This window comes from Vespula vulgaris, chromosome 7 (genome assembly GCF_905475345.1).
Source record: "Vespula vulgaris chromosome 7, iyVesVulg1.1, whole genome shotgun sequence".
Classification (NCBI taxonomy): domain Eukaryota; kingdom Metazoa; phylum Arthropoda; class Insecta; order Hymenoptera; family Vespidae; genus Vespula; species Vespula vulgaris.
In genome coordinates, this window is record NC_066592.1 from 2,720,450 (window position 1) to 2,740,000 (window position 19,551).

The 19,551-nt window shown below is 31.5% G+C and overlaps 1 protein-coding gene and 1 long non-coding RNA gene across 2 annotated transcripts in view; both read right to left on the reverse strand.

Annotated features, from left to right (window-relative positions):
* LOC127065160 (acetylcholinesterase-like) overlaps positions 1–19,551 on the reverse strand; it is a 59,777-nt gene that overhangs the window by 28,071 nt on the left and 12,155 nt on the right. The gene's annotated exons all lie outside the window — the stretch shown is intronic.
* On the reverse strand, positions 12,803–13,791 carry LOC127065188 (uncharacterized). The gene is made up of 2 exons (XR_007781964.1): positions 13,486–13,791; positions 12,803–13,214 (listed from the first exon to the last, which is right to left on the reverse strand). It is a non-coding gene; the product is annotated as an uncharacterized LOC127065188 (long non-coding RNA).

Consider the following 19,551-nt stretch of genomic DNA (forward strand, 5'->3'; position numbering starts at 1 on the left):
TATCGTATGTGTATTTTTTACATGTGTATTTTACTCTCTTAATTATTTTAAATCTTTATATATCTTCGTATCATAGTTCTTTGATTTTTTTTTGATTTTTTTTTGTTTTTTGTTTTTTTTTTATGGAAGATCAGAAAGAGAGAAAAAGAGAGAGAGAGAGAGAGAGAGAGAGAGAGAGAGAGAGAGAGAGAAAACCGTAGCCCCTGAGGGCACATGATATAACATACGATGAACCTCTCTCTTCTTTCTCACTCTCTCTCAATCATTTTTTTTGCTTGATTAAAAATCGACAAAGTACCGATCTTTATTCGTCAACCTTTTTCTCTCTCTCTCTCTCTCGCTTCCTTCTTCTTCCTTTTTTCTTTCCACTTTTTTTTTTCATTTTCTTTTTTCCTCTTTAATCTCCTTACGCGTGCGTGGAACGAAAGACGTAAGATAGATTAGTACGACATATATTGAGTTTCGTTGGAGGATGAAGAATTTCGCGGTGCGAAGAAAACGAATCGCATGCGTCTCGCTAAAAGCAAGTACTTATGAAAGGATAGGAGCGAGACTGAGTGAGGATGGGGATGTGGGTGGGGATGGAGATGTGTGGAGGGTAATGTAGGGATGGAGGTGGAAGTGGAAGTGGGATGGGGTTGGTTGGGAGTAATAGTGGGAGTGGGAATGGGAGTAGGGGTGGGATTGGGAGTGAGAGTAGGAGTGGGATTGGGAGTGGTATTGGGAGTGGGAGTAGAAATAGAAGTGGGAGTGGGAATGGGAGTAGGAGTAGGAGTGGGAGTGGGAGTGGGAGTGGGAGTGGGAGTGGGAGTGGGATTACGGGGAGGTTAAAATATTTCTACGCGACTACGTTGGCACGGCAACGGGTAGAGGAATGAAAACGCGCGTTGAGGACAGCAGCGTTCGTCGATTTATGAACCGTATGAATGCAACTACCGAGTTCATGCACGACTTTATAAATATTCTCACTCGACTTTACGAATGAACTTATCCATACATTTTTATCATTATTATACGTTATTTTTTATATATGCGTACGTAAAACTATGTATATATGTTCATCGTTAAAAATCACATATTTCGATAAAGAGATTTGTTATTTACTAACGGTCGATATCGTTAAATATTTGAATGGTATTTTAAAAAATGTATAGCAATTTGGTCGATATTTTTAAATAAAATATATCAGTATGTAATACATAAATGACGTGTAACCCGAATGTAATAATGTTATTATATCTGATATTTAATTATTTATATCGATCAAAATATTTATTTTAATATATGAATTAATTTTTATATGTTCAGTTTTATGTGTGTGGCTGTGTATATTGGCTCTAGATGATTTTGTCAAATATTTATTATTAATTAATAAGAGTAACGAACGAATTATGAAAAATATTATTTTTTAACGTATCGGTCAAGAAAGAGTAAACGACGAATTATTAATTTGTTAGAAAGATCTATTATATAACTAACTTATATCGTGATATAATAGGAAAAAATAATCATTATTTTTCTTTTTTTACTCGTATTAAGAGAAAAGCAATATAACGGGTGAATCGCGAGTCATGAACCACGAACGAATGAATTCCGCTTTCGTATACTATAACTTGGAATGTCTGTTCAGTTTGTATCATTAAAAATTGAATGTACCGATATTAATTCCTTAAATTGTTTTCACTCGTTAGTTGCAAATGGAAAATTAATTTCATATCAATAGATCGCCCTTATCGGTTGAAGAAAAAGAAATATTAGAATCGTAAAAAACTATTTTTTTCATAACTGATATAACGCAATTAAAAATTAATTACGTTTTTTCCAATTTTCGTTCAATCGAACATAATTGTTTTGTTTTGTTTTTAATAAATTTCTTAAGATCGACGTTAAACGATCGGTAAATTAAAAAAAAAAAAAAACAAATCCACGTGAAGTATCATTCACACTGTTTGGTTATTTAACTATAAAATATTTCGATGATAATATATCACAATAATAGAGTATAACGAACAAGGACAAAATATTTTTTAAACATCACACATACACACATACATATATATAAATACATACATACATACATACATATATATATATATATATATATATATATATATATATATATAACGGACGGTTATTGAACGAAGCTTGATTAATATAATAATGTTATATGAGAGAACATGGTATTCCACATCAAAGGTATTGGTTCAAAAGCCATAGGCTATACTTTGACGCTGGTTGCGTCAATAAACGCAATAAACGATCGAACCGAGTTTTCGGGAGCCTCTAAACTCGAAATTCATCATTTTACCGCTTGTAATACGTAATTAATTAGAGGGATAGATATAATATTCTGGAGCGCTGGTCAATGACTCGTTTTACAAAGTAATAACGCAATGACGCGCGATATGTGCCATCGGTTATAATTGAATGAAAAGATAGGTGAACATGTTCGCAGAGTCCAATTCAATTTGAGCCGTGGGTGTAAAGTTTCGTGAATCTCGTTAAAATCGAGATATACATGTGCGATGTTATCGTAGGATTCCGATATATTTTTTTATATTGGATATTTTATATTAAGCGGATACCATATGCTCCATATTTTTATTTCCTTTTTTTTTCATTTCATTTCTTTTTTCTTTTTTTTTCTTTATTTCATACCCACACCTTATCACGATAAAATTTGGATTTGTCGGTGGTGGTTTCGTTTAACTACAAAAGAACGCGGAAATGTTAGAATGCAAGAACGCAGAATGATACGTTCAAAATGAAAGGAATGTATGTCTGTGCACTATTTATCTACTACGTTATACAGATACATTTACGTATGTACATTTCTCGGATCATCGAGATACCATTTTGTTTTTCTTTCTCTTCTTCGTTCATTTCGATCTATTTGATTGATTATATAGAATTGATTATATCGATTTATACACTTGATTATACTTCTTCATCAGGTAGAATTGTTGTTTTATAAGAAGAAATAATTTTTTTCTCTTTTCTTAAACTCACTAATGAGAAACAAAACTGATTCTTTATATACGTCCTACATTTTTAACGATTGATTTTAATAAAAATTCGTCGAGTCGAAGTCGCGTTTGAAAAGGAAGAAAGAAAAAAAAGGGAGAAACAAAAGAAAAGAAATAAAAAAAGAAAAAAATCGTTAGAAAAAATAGAACAAATTGACTTTAACACCGCGTCGAACACTTTGATTCCGTGCACTCATGGGAACGATCGATCATGCGTTCGTGCTTGCATAAACATTCGAACAAATCGAGCAACAGGAACCTATGGGAATGGTCATTACGATAACATGGTATACACGTTTGTATACATACGGCATAACAACGATATGTTATCGATAGGTTCGAGAAATGTGTGTGTGTGTGTGTGTTGATCGTTATTTTAAAAAACAACTTTTTCTCTCTCTCTTTTTCTCTCTTTTCTTTTCAAATAAATCCTAAAATTCTCGAATAATTTATCTCACCAAAAATTCTTCGAAAGCATTTATTCCTTCTGAAATCTCTGTTTTTTTTTTTTTTCATTTTATAATTTTAATTCTAATCTTATCTTCTTTCTTTTAAATTTTTCATCGAACGACGATAATAATGATTTTTGAAGATAGATCTCCAACAGATCTAATTAAGAATCTGAAATTATTTCAAAATAGGCAATGCCATCAGTACTCGTTAAAAATAGTACTCTAAAAATTCATTTACTACTCTTCCTTTTATCGCTTGGTACGCGTAAAAAAATATAATATAGTCCAATCAGTCGTCGTTCTTGTATATACGTATGCCCATACGCACACACATGCACGAACGTACGCACGAACGCACGTACGCACGAACGCACGTACGCACATTTACGTATAAACTTGTGCATACATATGCAGACAGACAGACGGACAAACAGAAGGACGGACAGAGTTCGTAGGTAGACACGGCTACATAGTACCTAGCTGGCGTAAAGATGATTTTAATATGAAACGTAACGTTGTTACATTTTGTCTCCGTGTGACAGAGGTGTCTACGCGCCACGTAAAGAGAATTGCAATTTTTCCGTTGTAGGTACGTGTGAAGTGTCACGAAAAACGCGTGGTGATGAATTAGAAGAAGAAAACAAAAAAATGAACAAAAAATAAAAAAAAAATAAAAAATGGAGAGAGAGAGTGAGGGGAAATAAATAACAAAAATGAGAAAAAGAAAATAAAAAAAGAAAAAAAGCATGAAAAATAACGAGGGAGAGAGAGAGAGAAAGAGATAAAAAAGAGAGAAAAAACGATGGAGAGAGAGAGAGAGAGAGAGAGAGAGGAAGTGAGAAGAAGAGACAGAGAATGAGTGTGTTTGAGAGAGAAAGATATAGATGTATTACTACATGAAACGTTAATACCAGTTATTTGGTAGCACGTTGTGCTCTTGACAGACCTTTGCAGCGCCATTGTTCGTATGTATACTACCAGAACAAAGTGCTCTCGCTTTTCCATCGCAGGTTAATTTCGATGGTATCGCTTATCAACCTATATCTACAACCACCTATAGACACACGTACACACACACATATATATATATATATATATATATATGTATATACATCTGAATAATTTATGAAATTTCTCCTTTATTTATCCCGCATATTTAGGTGCTTCGGTATAATTTTTTTCATTATGAACGATCGCGATCATTTCCGAAAAAAAGAATTTTCGTGAAAATAACTTGAAAAGTAACTATTCTTTTCTTTTTCTCTTTTTTTATTTATCTCTATTATTGTTATTATTGTTATTATTATTATTATTATTAGAGAGAGAGAGAGAGAGAGAGAGAGAGAGAGAGAGAGAGAGAGATAGAAAAATAAATAAATAATTTCTTTTTTCGTTTCGAAATGTTCGAGGATATAATAATTTGTTAAATAAATACTGGGAAAGATGTTTTCCGATAAATTGATTCATTTACAATGCTCGAGGATACTTTATTTGTAATTCGAATAATTTTTAATCGCATGTGCGTGAAATACTTTCGCGATGGTAATAATTACGAGAACGAATATAGAGAGAGAGGAAGAGAGAGAGAGAGAGAGAGAGAGAGAGAGAGAGAGAGAGAGAGAGAGAGAGAAAGGGAGAGAAAGAAATAAAGAGAAAAGAGAAAAAGCGATTTAGATAAAGGTTCATATATAGGGTAATCCAAAAGTTTTAAAAACTATATATTATAAAAATTATACTTTTTCAATGACTTTTAAAAAACTCTATTGCAAAGAGTAGTAAGTTAGTCTTAATAGTTTTATTAATTAACTGGGTAAAATTTCGGAAGTCAGTTAAACGATTTTTTTTTTTTTATAATAATCGTTCAAATATTTTCGACGTAGTCGAGAATTTTTGATCCATCCTGTAGACGTAGTGAACGTTTCCCGTATGTACACTGTATAAACCCAACACGCAAAAAGGTTATTTGTAAAAACAGTTTTTCCGATACGTATAATTTTTACTAATAGTTAAGAAATGAAATTTGGTCAAAAGCAAAGGGATCGAAACGATATTATAAAATAAATATCAACGTTAATATATATTAAAAAAAAAAAAGAAGAAAGTATTTTCGTTTGTTCAGCTATTTCGGTATTAGTCGTCTTTCGTTGCTTGTAACTTTTTTTTGGTTTTCTTTTTTTCTTCTTTTAATATTATAACAAATATTGTATCAAATAATAGTTATCACAATAATGAAGATTTATAGATAGGACGTAATGATCATATTCAATAACGTTAATTTTATTTTTTGATTCTAACTATGAATGTTTTACATTGAAAATAATATCGTTTTATCACGAATATATATGTAAATATATATACATATAACAAACGTTATATAACAATATGTATGTATAACAAACGAAAATGCATCATTTCATTTCAATGATATTCGATACGGATAAGATTTTATTTTCGTTACGAAACGCGAATTGTATTTTGATTCCGTTTACGTTCACTGTTTTCATTGTAAAGACACGAAATTTTTCCTTTTTCTCGTTTTTGTTTCTCCCTTTGCTTTTGTTCTTGATATAAACAGAAAAGAAAAGAAAAAAAAAAAAAGAAAGACTCGTGCAACCAAAACGATATTTCACGAGAAATATATTGAAGCCCCCATTCATAATACGGATAGTATAAATATTTAATAAAAGAAAAACAAAAAAAAAATAGAAAAAGAAAAAAAAGAAAAAAAAAACAGAAAGGAAAAGAAAAGAAAAAAAAAAATAGAAAAAAAGAAAATAAAAAAAAATAGAAAAAAAAGAAAAGAAATAAAAAAATAAAAAATGCGATAACGAACGAGCAAGTTTACAACGTGTTCATAATAATAGCAATTTCTCGTATTGATTTTTAGAAAGGCCAAATTTTATTGATATTTTCAATGGGAAAATTTTTTGTTCGAAGCATACGAGCAATTAAAATCGTTGATTAAAATTAATAATCAATTTATTATACACTTGTAAATTTGACTTGTGAATATTATTGAAGTGCGTTTAACAAAAATATTAAGTTAAGTACTTTGGAAATCTTTGTTACTCAGTTGAATTTTCCATTTATGAAACTTGGTCTCGACTTGACGTACTCTTGAATTTTCTTGATTAAATATTTCTCAGCGATTTGATTATAAGTTCAAATGAGAGAGAATAACAGGGATGGAAAGAGAGAGAGAGAGAGAGAGAGAGAGAGAGAGAGCGCGTCGTAGAAACGTAGAAAATAATTAAAAAACGAAGGTGAGAAGTAACGGAGCAAGTTGAAAGTGAAGTAGATATTAAATCAGAAAGAACTAGGACAGATGGACGGTTAGAAAGAGAGAGAGAGAGAGATAGAGTGAGAGAGAGAGAGAGAAAGAGAGAGAGAGAGTGAGAGAGAGGAGAGGGAAAGAGATAGTTGAAGAGAAACTAAATTCGAAAAGAGAGAGAGAGAGAGTTAAAAAATTAAAGGTGAAAATAAATTAAAATAGAAATCGTCTAACGATAACATTAATAAACACTTAAAAAGTTTTATACGATTTGAATTAATATAAACACACACACGTATATATATATATGTATAAACGAGTTACACGATGATAGTATAAGGCGATTAGTTTAATTCGTAATAGTAGTGGAATTGATCAATCGAACATGAAGTACTTACATAAAATTTGAATACGAACATCATTCTCTGGGGGAGGAAAATCCGATTTTTCTCTCTCTCTTTCTATCTCTATTTCTCTTTCTCTTTATCCCTTTCGGATGAGGAAATCGTCCAAATGGATATATCGGTGGTGGTGATGATGGTGGTTGATGATGGTATTGGCGATGGTACTGTATGGTAGTGGAGGTCGTTTCTATTGACCACAAGATCGTTTCTAATTCTTATCGAAGATGTGCATATCTAATGCACGTTTATGTCGGCCATATTTAATGCCTTTAGGATTTGCTTCTCGTTAAGTTCCGTTCTCTGAATTAAAATGGTAGATTAGTTTAAGAAAGAAGAAAGGGAGGGAGAAAGAAACGAACGAAAGTACGAACGAATTAAGTAAGTGATCAAGTCAGTGAAGTTTGAAAAAGAAGTGTTAAGGATTAGATCATTTACATCCAGTTAAATTAATGACGACAATCTAGGAATATTTCACGGTTCGATAGACGGTATTAACGAGTGGTACATGAATTTCTAAACCTCAAAAGCGATAGCAGCAGCAGCAGGAGTAGTAGGAAAATAGTAGTAGTAGTTAGAGTAGTAGTAGCAGTAGTAGCAGTAGTAGCAGTAATAACAGCACTAGTAGACCAAACCAGTAGCAGTAGTAGACACACTGATTGCTAGTACCAAGCAGGGAACAATTTTAGGTGGACCAATGCGCCGACCACCGCAATCCTCTGAAAATCTATTCGGTCTACGGATTTTCTATGTCTCCGAAGAGAATCCTCCGAAGCATCCACCAAATTATGCTTCTAGACACGTAAACATAGATAGTACGGTCACGTCTCGTTTTAGCGCATATCGGGAAGTGGGACAGTTTCTCCGACAAGAGAAACGGAACGGGCTTAAATCGTAACCAACACTCTCTGTCCTCCCACAATTTCTCCTATCCATGTTCTCTCTGTGAGCGCGATTTGTACAATATCTTTCATTGAATTAAAAAAAGAAAAAAAAGGTGGAAGCAAGAAAGTAAAAAGAAAAGAGAGACAGAAAGAGAGAGAGAGAGAGAGAGAGAGAGAGAGAGAGACACATAGATAGAGAGAAAGAGAGAGACAGAGAGAGAAAGAGATAGCTTTGATTTTTTTTTCTTCTTTTTTATTGGTAGTATTATGAATATTTAATTTTATATATATATATATATCGATTATATGAAAATATATTCATATTTCCATATATATCGATCAAAAGTAGAACATTGAAAATATACTATTATTTATACCGTATACGTTAATTCATGTCCTCGAATATACATAGATGCAATGTATGAGAAAATAATAATTTATTAATTATTTCTATTATATCATAAGAAGAAAAAGAAAAGGAAATATATAAATTATAAATTATGATAAAAATTATCCATGATGATATATTAAATTTTCGAAACTGTCCACAATCAATGTACATTAGAACGGACGTTTGAAGAAATTAAATAGTTGATGATAGTGCCACAGGCACTAAGTTTAATACATTTTCTAGAATGGGTTTTACAACAAGATCGAGTGACGTCATCGAATTAAATCTTGAGAAATTTCTCACGGAGAGTCCGTTCAAGACATTGCGTTAATTGCTTAGAGACGGTTTTCCTTTTATTACTAACGTTTGCCCAATAGGAACAAGATATTACGGTCGGTTGTTGTAGATTAATAATTAAAAAAGGAAAAAACTATAAAATTAATAGTTCAATTCGTATAATTCGTAAAATATTAATTCGCGTAACGCAATGTTAGAAGATAATCGACAATTAACGTTTATGTCTTTCGCAATGTCTCTTGTTAATATTGTGGTAGAGTTTGAAGGTGTTTAAAAGATGAAAACGTCCGAACAATTTCAAACACCGCAGTGGTATAATTAATTCCCGTTACGTATTATTTGAAGTACCATTTCACCGTATTATTCGAATGGTTGCTATTAACGTTTCATTGAATATACGTATCTATGTATATTCGGTATCATGTAAATGTAGGACATGAATATTAACGATGAATTATTTGAGATGATATATAAGAATTATAAAACAATATATATATATATGTTATATATATATATTTTTCGAATCGAATCTTTCTTTTTTATTCATTTGTTCATTATACTTATTAATTAATTGCATTCAAGTATTTTTTTAAATAAATGATTGGTATAGGTATATGTATGTATGTATGTATGAATGTATGTACGAATGTATGTATGTATGTACGTACGTATGAATATTTTTTGATGAGTATAAATAATTAAGTATTAGAATCGAATGAAGAATTAGGTATTGACATATTTTATTACGAATATCGACCGAGTTCATTTAAAATATTGATTAAATGTTTGAAAACACCGATAGAATAAATAGCGACCTAGATTCTGTATACTGTATTTCCCGTTTTCCATGAATTTTTTATTTCTTTTATTTTTTATATATCTTTGCGTGTGTATCCTTTTTTTACTTATTATCCGTGATACTTTTAAATAATAATTTTTCAATCGAGATATGAATCGGTAAAAGTAACCCAAGTTCGTGAATTTTTCTTTCTTTCTTTTTATAATACACATCGTTCCATACCATAATATAAATAATAAAATATTTGCAATATGGTTGGATATTTTACTTGGGTCGCTTCGTACGACGTAAACGTATTCGAAATAATTTATTCAACGCTTTGTCTTAACACAGCAATTGAAACATTATTATTTTTCGATAATAACACACAAATGTATATATTGATTAAAATTATATGACTAATTTGCTCGCGAAGATCAGATCGTAAATAATAATTCGAAGTAATTTAACGTAAACCAAAATTAAACACTTTTACGATGATTTCTCTTATTTGTCGATATTGTTATTTTCCGGTAAAACAGTGTATGTAATTATTGAAAATCACAATAACGTGTGAGAGAGAAAAAGATAGGAAAAGAAAGAAAGAACGACAAAGAGCGCGAGAGAGAGAGAGAGAGAAAGTACTCGTGTAAACGAGAGAATGAATTCATTGTGAAAAAAAACAAAACGAAAATCCACTGAGAAGTATTATATATACGTGCAAATATACATATATATATAATACTATACACATGTTATGTTTATAAATACAATAGAAAAAGTATAAGCGTACGCGTCGTTCTACCGTCGTTTATAAATTCGATGATGCGTAACCTCGATAAATCGCAATATCGATATACTAACGGAATAAATCTCGACACGGAGCGAATAATGAAATTTGTTATAAATTGGCCGATAAGTGTAATAACGTAACGAGCGAACGAATTCATTTTATTTTCTACCGATTTATTCCAGCTTTCAATAATTACATACATTTGTGTACGTGTGTGTGTGTGTGTTTTGTATGTATGTGTGTATATAATATATATATATATATATATATATATATATATATATATATATATATATATACACAGTATCGAAAGAAAGAGGGGTAGAGAAAGAGAAAGAAAGATAGACAAATAGAAAAAGCATATAAATGAGTTGAAAAAGAATCATTAAAATATTTGTCAATACGATCAAGATTTCAATAGAAGGTTGTGTATCGAAGGAATGAAAGGTAGAGAAATAGAAAGATTGAAAAAAAGCGAATGAAAGAATAGGAATGAAAGAAGAATGAGAAAATGATAGCTATGTGGTAAGAATGTAAGAGAGAATGAACAATATCATAGACTTTATTTCGGTGTTGTTTCACCAGATAAAGGTAATTAGAATTAAGGAAAATATTATTTCCTAGGATTATATTTAATCCGAAGGATTGCAGAAAAACCTGAAAGAATTTACTTATCGAATAAACGAGTAGAGTAGTCTTCGAACGTAACTCGTTCGACCTATCTCTCATTCGTTTGTTCAAAAAAATGTGGGAGGGAGAGAGAGAGAGAGAGAGAGAGAGAAGGAGAAGGAAGGAACAGTAAAAAAAAAAGATCAAAAGAAAAAACGCTACGATCGTCGAATATAAAATCCTACGGCAGCTTTTTTTCTTTCTTTTTTTTCGATTCTCTCTTTCTGGATTGCATAATAGAATTTCACATAGAAAAACGAGAAAGACAAAGTGAGAATTAGCGAGAGTGAGAAAGACACAGATAGATAGATAGACAGAGAGAGAGAGAAAAAGAGAAAGAGAGAGAGAAAGAGAGAGAGAGAGAGAGCGAGAGAGAGAAAGAAAGAAAAAGCTTGGTCCGATAGTCCTCTATTTATTGAAGGACGAAATGATCGTACAATCCTTTCAATCCTCCCTCTCCATTCCCTTTCCCCTCCTCCTTTCAAACCCCTCGCTCTGTTCCCAGGTTTTACTTCTCTCGATCTCGTTATCGTCCTACGAGCACAACTAAATACGTATTCCACGTAATACATGAACTCTCGTTAAACAATGGTATAAAAAAGGAAAGAGGAAAAGACGAAATAAAGAAAGGAAAAAAAAATAAAAAACGAAAGGGACGCACGTATCCTCTCGCTTACGTTGATAGGGGTGGACAGATATGTGGAAGGTGGGGTAGGGAAAGAAAAAAGAAAGAGGAAAAGGTCCCTTTTTTTTTTTTATTTTTTTCTTTCTTTATAGGAGAGATAAAACAAACGTGCTTGATTCAAAACGAAGGTTTTTAACGAGGGTCAGTAAGCAAATTTGATTTTTTGGAATTATTCCTTTTCTCGTCCTTTTTTCTCATTAACTTACTCATATATGATTATAAACGTAAGTACGATGTGTTTTTTTTTCTTTTTTTTTCTTTTTCGAACACACATATATATATATTATATATATGTAATATATATATATATATATATTCTCTTAAACGAATTCCACTGTATTGTGTCGGACGATATGTATATTCGTTGAGGGTATATAAACATGCTGGGGTTATAGAGCAAACGGGGGATGAAAGTTTTACTATCACGGCAAAGTCGTGATTAGTGGAACGGGATTAATTCTCGTGGACGGTTGCATGAAGCTATAACGGATTCGAGCATCGCCGGTTCACGACGGATTAGTTCGAGAGCAACGGAGGACAGAGAGACAGACAAAAACAGACAGACAGACAGACAGACAGCGAGACAGAGACATAGAGACAGAAAGACAGAGAGAGAGCGAGAGAGAGATAGGGAGAGAGAAAGAGAGAGAGAGAGAGAGAGAAAGGGATAGTTTGTTCTATGAAAGCTGTAAGGCTTTAGAACTGCGAGTGTAACATAAACGATAACCTTTTAAATCCCATAAGAGGGCTCTCCTCCTACTTTGCTCTCTTCCCCTTCTTCTCCTCTTTCTCATCTTCATCCTCATCCTCATCCTCATCCTCATCCTTCTTCTCATCCTCTTCTTTCACTAGTACTTTGTGTTTGTACGAAAAGGTTTCTGTCAGTAAGTGCATCGTTGTATTCCTACCTCTGTTGCAACGAAAGTCGAGTTGAATAGAAACCTTAATTTAAATGTTATGAACAAGCTTGCCAGTGTGGAATAGTAACGTAAACCATAACGTGAAGATAATGTCCTCAGACCGTTACTACTGCACTCATGCATGTTCCTCTTTGTTTTTCTCCTTTTCCCTTCCTCTCTTTCTCTTTACCATGTCTTTGGAAATTATCATCATTTTGTTTGATCTAATAATAGCAGGTTGAAGTGCATGTTCTTCTCCTTTTTTTTGTCCCCTTCCTTTTCCTCCCTTTATGTTATTTTTTTATTTTGTTCGTCGTCCTTCTATCTCTCCTTCTTTTTTTCGATCTTTTCCTTATTGTATCTTTCGTTGAAGGACGACGTATTTTTAAACTTTTTTTTTTTCGAAATTGTTTGTTTCTCTCTCTCTCCCTTTTTCTTTCTCTTTTTTTCTCTACCATGTCTTTGGAAATTATCATCATTTTGTTTGATCTAATAATAGCAGGTTGAAGTGCATGTTCTTCTCCTTTTTATTCTCCTTTTTTTTGTCCTCTTCCTTTCCCTCCCTTTATGTTATTTTTTTATTTTGTTCGTCGTCCTTCTATCTCTCCTTCTTTTTTTTCGATCTTTTCCTTATTGTATCTTTCGTTGAAGGACGACGTATTTTTAAACTTTTTTTTTTTTCGAAATTGTTTGTTTCTCTCTCTCTCTCTCCCTTTTTCTTTCTCTCTTTTTCTCTACCATGTCTTTGGAAATTATCATCATTTTGTTTGATCTAATAATAGCAGGTTGAAGTGCATGTTCTTCTCCTTTTTTTTGTCCCCTTCCTTTTCCTCCCTTTATGTTATTTTTTTATTTTGTTCGTCGTCCTTCTATCTCTCCTTCTTTTTTTCGATCTTTTCCTTATTGTATCTTTCGTTGAAGGACGACGTATTTTTAAACTTTTTTTTTTTCGAAATTGTTTGTTTCTCTCTCTTTCTCTCTCCTTTTCTTTCTTCCTTTTTATTTATCTCTCACTTTTTCACTTTTTCTTTTTCTAATATTTTTCATCTTTCTCTCTCTTTTTTTTTTTTTTTTAATATTCTCTTCCCGTCCTCTCTTATCTCATCCTTTGTTCGGTCTAATCGTTGTCGAAGTAAAAAGAAACACATATTGACACGAGTTTCTCGTAAAACACATGTACTTGTGTATACCACTTGTTTTTTTTTCTTCTTTTTTCTGATCTTTTCTTCCTGTCCTCTTCTTCCACTTATTATATTTTGTATAACGTGAAATAACGATTTTAGATTAATTGATAGTTGGAATGAAAAGAAAAAAAGAAAAACAAAAAAAAGAGAAAAAAGAAACGAAAAAAGCTGAAAAAAAAATGGAATGAAGAAAAAACTTTATGAAATTGCACGGCGGTCAGAGTGCGGAAAAAGTAATAAAATGGCGTATGCGAGAGAGAGAGAGAGAGAGAGAGAATGATATCGATCACTCTGACGAAATTCAAAGAAAAATGGTCTATCGATTTTTGATCTCTTTTCGCCATTGATTAAAACGTGTAAGGCTTTTGCGGTTATGGATTTTTTTAAATATAGGTGGTGAAGTTAAGCACGTGTAACCCCCCAAAAAAAAAGAAAAAAAGAAAAAAAGAAAAAAAAATACCGTTCAAGAAAAAATTTAAAGATCGTTTTAAATTTTGAATCGAAATTCTAGAAACAAAAAGAAATAGCAAGAAGTTGATTTTCTTTTTGTTTTTTTGTCTTTTCTTTTTTTTTCTTCTTTTTTTTTTCTTTTTCATTATCTTTTTAAGAAAGCTTACCAAGTATGTTATTCTACAAGTTCAATGAAAGATGAGATAATTTAATCTAATTTTTTTTTAATTTTATTTTATCCTCGGTAATATCACGTTTCGAGTTCTTTGCAAATGTTTAAATAATAATTAGAACGTGTTAAGCTAATTTGAAAATTGTAGAATAGGTGCACTTAGATTCGAAACGAAGTATAATAGAGAACAATATCGACTCGTAATCTTTGTTCTCGATTATGCTAGTGACGCGTGAGTGCACAGTCATACATAATATATACATATGCATAGATATACACACATTTAGGTATATACACGTTTACGTATACACATTTAGAACACGGAAAATTGTATTGATGTTAACCCAAATATCATAGATATTCTATATTGGTAAAATTGTAGTTATATCGAGACGACTTGCAGAAAGGATCATCAAATTAACGAACGATTTCGCGATTAATTATGTTGCGGAGATGGGAGGGGAATGACACTCTGCCAACAATGCGTATTATCGCATTAGTCCACAAATAGGACGCGTTAATCGATCAACGTTTGCAACGTTCGTCTTCGATAGCAATCAAACAAACATGTTATCTGTAAATTCTATAATTAGGTAAATAATTCTATACCGATAAATTGAACTAATATATAGGTAGGATAGAAAACTGTTCTTTTCATAATCGAAAATGAAATTATGGTTATAGACGTTAATTAGGGAACGTAATTATTAGAGATTGTACATACCTACATACATATGTGTTATTATGTGTATTTATCAATTTTCTTAACTGATATGGAATAACTTATAGGAACAAATGATTCGTATGTAATATCCGAACGATATTAACGTTACAAACGTTACTTTTTCCTTCTTCTTTTTTTTTTTTGTACTTTTCTCTTTTTTTTTTCTTTTTTCTTTTTTCCCCCACGATATTCTATAAAATATAAATGATATGTGAACGAACGAACGAACGAACGAACGAATGGCCGGACGAACGAATAGATGAACGATACGTATTTATATATATCTATATCACGGTATATGCATTTCTATGTTAGAAATAATAAAAATAGAAAATATAAAATCGAGTTTATCGGGATTATGTTAGTAATTAGAATAGAAATAATAGTACGTTAGTAGTTTAGAATAAGAACGTAATTAAATAGAATTACTAATATATCGATAGTAGAATAGATAAAACGATTTTTTGTTGTTGTTGTTTTCCATCCCTTTTTTCCTTTTCTTTTTCTTTCTTTTTTTTTTCCTTCCTTTTAAAAACTCTCTTTAATATTATTGAACACATGGTGTGACACTCTCATTGATAATTACGTCCACGTAATTCAATGAATATCGTTGACGTTGGACTGTTACTATATTTTTTTGTTGTTAAAGTATTTTTTCCTTTTTTTTTTTGAGAAGGAAATATGGGACGAGCGATAATATCGTTGGAACGAACATTTGAAATAAATAAAAAGTAACATAGAATAAATAAAATAAGGATATAAATGTAATAATCTAACTATTCTTTCTTCGATGTAAATCAATGTTAGGTTAAAAAAAAGCTCGACTTTAAAAATTAAACTTGAAAATAATGGTCGAAGCTCGATACTGACAGGAACATTTGTACAGCTAGTTATATATCACATCAAAATTTTGTAGATACGTAATGCGAAATGAGTCGCGGAGGTTGCGATATGGTTCGTTACGGAGAACCAACCAAGGACTACTAGAGAGGATAGAGGGAGAGGTAATGGTAGGATCCTATGGTAGGGGGTAACGAGCGTAGAATCGCGACAAGATCATCACCATTAATCATACCGAGTGTTACGGGGACGGATCGTATGATAATTCTTCTATCTCGGTATATAATGCGTGACACTGTATGTACATATGTATTTACCTACAGGCATACAGAGATAGAGACGTATCTATATACGTATATATATATATGTATACATATGTTACATATTTATATATGTGTATATGTATGTCAATGTATCTGTATGTCTGTAGGTATGTAGGTGTAGATATGTAGGTTTGTAGGTTTGTAGGTCTATATGTTGTATTTCTGTATTTTTGTATGACTGTACGTCTGTATATATGTCTCCTTGTGTGCCTGTGTCTCTGTTTGTTTGTGTGTGTGTGTGTGTTTCTATAGGTTGATAGATAGGTACGTAGATAGTTATGTTGATAGGTAGACAGGTAGGAAGATGGGCAGGTAGTTTCAGACTAAGTTGATAGGTAGCTAATGCGAATTTCTCCATCGTGAATAGCAATTGCAAACCTTCTCCACTCGTCGCCATATGCTAATCACAGATTCCCTCAACTACCTAGCAACTAACTCAACTACTCTTACCCATCCTTTTTCGTTCCCTATTGATTTTTATTTGAAAAGTTTATGTTAATATTATCGTATACTTAGCAACTGTAGATAAGATAATATTATTCAAACTCTTTCAAATTCTGTTATTTCGTTAGCCATTAAATAAGTTTTTAGACGGTTAATATTATCAGTTTGTAAATTACTCTTTGAAATAGTTTGAGAAAAATTTTCGAAATGTTAATTCCAATTATTAGAGAGAAGAATGTTTGACGGATGAGTGAGAGAAATTTTGTTTTTATATATATTGTATATATGTATATATATAGATAGATATGAATATAAATATATATATATATGTATATAAATAAATCTTTTATACTATAAATATATACGTATATATATATATATTAGTGAAAGGTATTGATAGACATTGTATATATATTATCTCTATTATCCATATATTATTGAATTAAATGTGTCGTTAATTAAGAACACGGGAATATATAATTTAATAAAACATTCAATAGTTTAATAAGAAATTATTATATCTAAACGTAATGTATAGTTAGTAATTGTTAATAATTAATCAGTCGTTTTCTTTTCGACATATCTTTTTTTTTTAATAAAAGAGTAATACACGAACAGCAACATTTATTTTTTTTTTGTGTTTTTTTTGTTTTTGTAATTTTTTTTTACTTTTTCTTTTTTTTTCTCCTTTTGACGACAATTTACGAAAGGGTTCTTAATAAGAGTAATGTCGAAAAGAAAACTGTTTTATGATAAAGTATGGAGGAAATAGTCGAACTATGCTGCATAGCAGCAGGATTGTCGCCTTTGATGACGATTACTGATACACGTGCGGGTAATGCGTTGCTAGCTTCGCAGGTGTAGTTGCCCGAATGTCGGTTGGATACATGTGGCACCTCCAACCAACTTTCACGTGTAATCAGATCGGTGCTGACGTTGACACCGTGTTCGATGTCGTAGTTGATCATTCGATGGTTGTGGTACCAGAAGAGGTAAGACGGGGTCTCAGTAGACTTCTTGATAACGCAATGAAGTTGTAGAATACTTCCCGGTCTTACGTATTTCTCTGGGGGTCCGGTTATCACAGTTCTGGCTTCTGAAAACGAGAATGAAAAACTAGACAAAGAGAGAACGAGAAAGAGCGACAGGGAAAGATAAAAAGAAAAAGAAATAGAAAGAGAAAGAGAAAGAAAAAGAGAGAAAGTTGTCAAGTGCGTGAAACGTGTTTTACCCTTTCGTATTCACTGTCAACCCCCTACCTCATCTTATCTCACTCTATTCTAACCAGCTTATCCTTTATCATTTTTTTTGTTCTCTCTTACATGTAACAAAAGGTCGTTTTCTTTTTCTTTTTATATGTCCTAGTTAAGGATTAATAATAGATAGTATTCAATTGTACGATTCAAAGCACATCGTTGTATTGTTGATTGTAATTTATCAATATTTTATATATACATATATATAAGTAAATATAAGATATATCGATAATTCCAATAGAAAAATAATTATTTTAATGGATAATAATAAAACGAAAAAAAGAAATAATACTTTTAATTTATAATAAACTTGTATTATATATATATATATAAATTTTATATGCGTACTGACAAACTTCGAGATACTTAATAAGAAACGTATTGATAGAATTATTCTTACGAAATATTAATTGTTGATCTTCGAATAAACGTGTGATAAAAGTGTAAGTATCTGTATGTATACTAATAAATATTATACTATTAATAAATATTATATAAAAATATATATGTTTCATTTATTTCCCATGTATGGATTTTTACCAAAAAAAAAGAAAAAAAGGAAAACGAAAATTGATAACTCGAGTGAAATGTATCGGTACCAAACATAAATATTAGTATCGTTCCAATCGCTGGCCAGCAGCTTGGAAAAAACGAATGGAAAGAAAACGTCGGTGTCCATAACTTTTACAAGGTCTACTAAAAGAGGGGTTGGAAGGTCAGATAGATAGCGAGAAAGAGAGAGAGAGAGAGAGAGAGAGAGAGAGAGAAAGAGAGTAAAAAAGAGAAAAAGAGAAAGCTGTTAAGGGTGTCGATCACACGCGTGTACGCATCTAACGAAGAATAAAGCATGTCGAAGAGTTAGTGTTACTAGTCTGCTTAACAATTTACTTACTTAGTTGTTTGAACCTGTCAATTTGATTCGAACCTTGTTCGAGTGTAATTGCAACGGTAATGTTCTCAACTAGAGAGAACAAATACATACATACGTATATACTACTACTACTATTACGACTGGTATTACTATTACCATTACTATTACCATCCCTACTATTACTACTAGTACTATTACAAGTACTACTCAGTTACGCTCGAAGGGTCTCTTGAATATCTCGAAGGTCATTTATTGTTGCATTCGAATGATAAACCGCAAGCAAATTTACAAACGTTCGAACCTTCCGTGTTTGCTGCGTTTGGTCGTAGATACTCATCGACATTATTATTCGTCATTAGGAATTGGGTTAACGTTAGATAAATTTATTAGGATCAAACGTGTTAAATGTTTTAATGGCCAATTTCAATGATTCGGGTAATATCAATTCGGGTATATTTAATTATTTTTCGATAATTCCTAATAGTACCTAATAATAATAATAATAATAATAATAATAAAAATAATAAAAATAAATCGATTTAATATTTTTTAATAAATAGCTACAACAAGATTTTTCGAAACGAAATATTTTCGTTATTTGTTAAAACGTTACGATGTTAAAGTATATACACAATAATAACGCCGTCGATACGTCGGTACGATGATAAATTATACTTGTTAAATCTTCTTCATTTTTCGAGTCTCACCGTGTGTAAGTGAGTCAGGTGTGCAATATGTTGC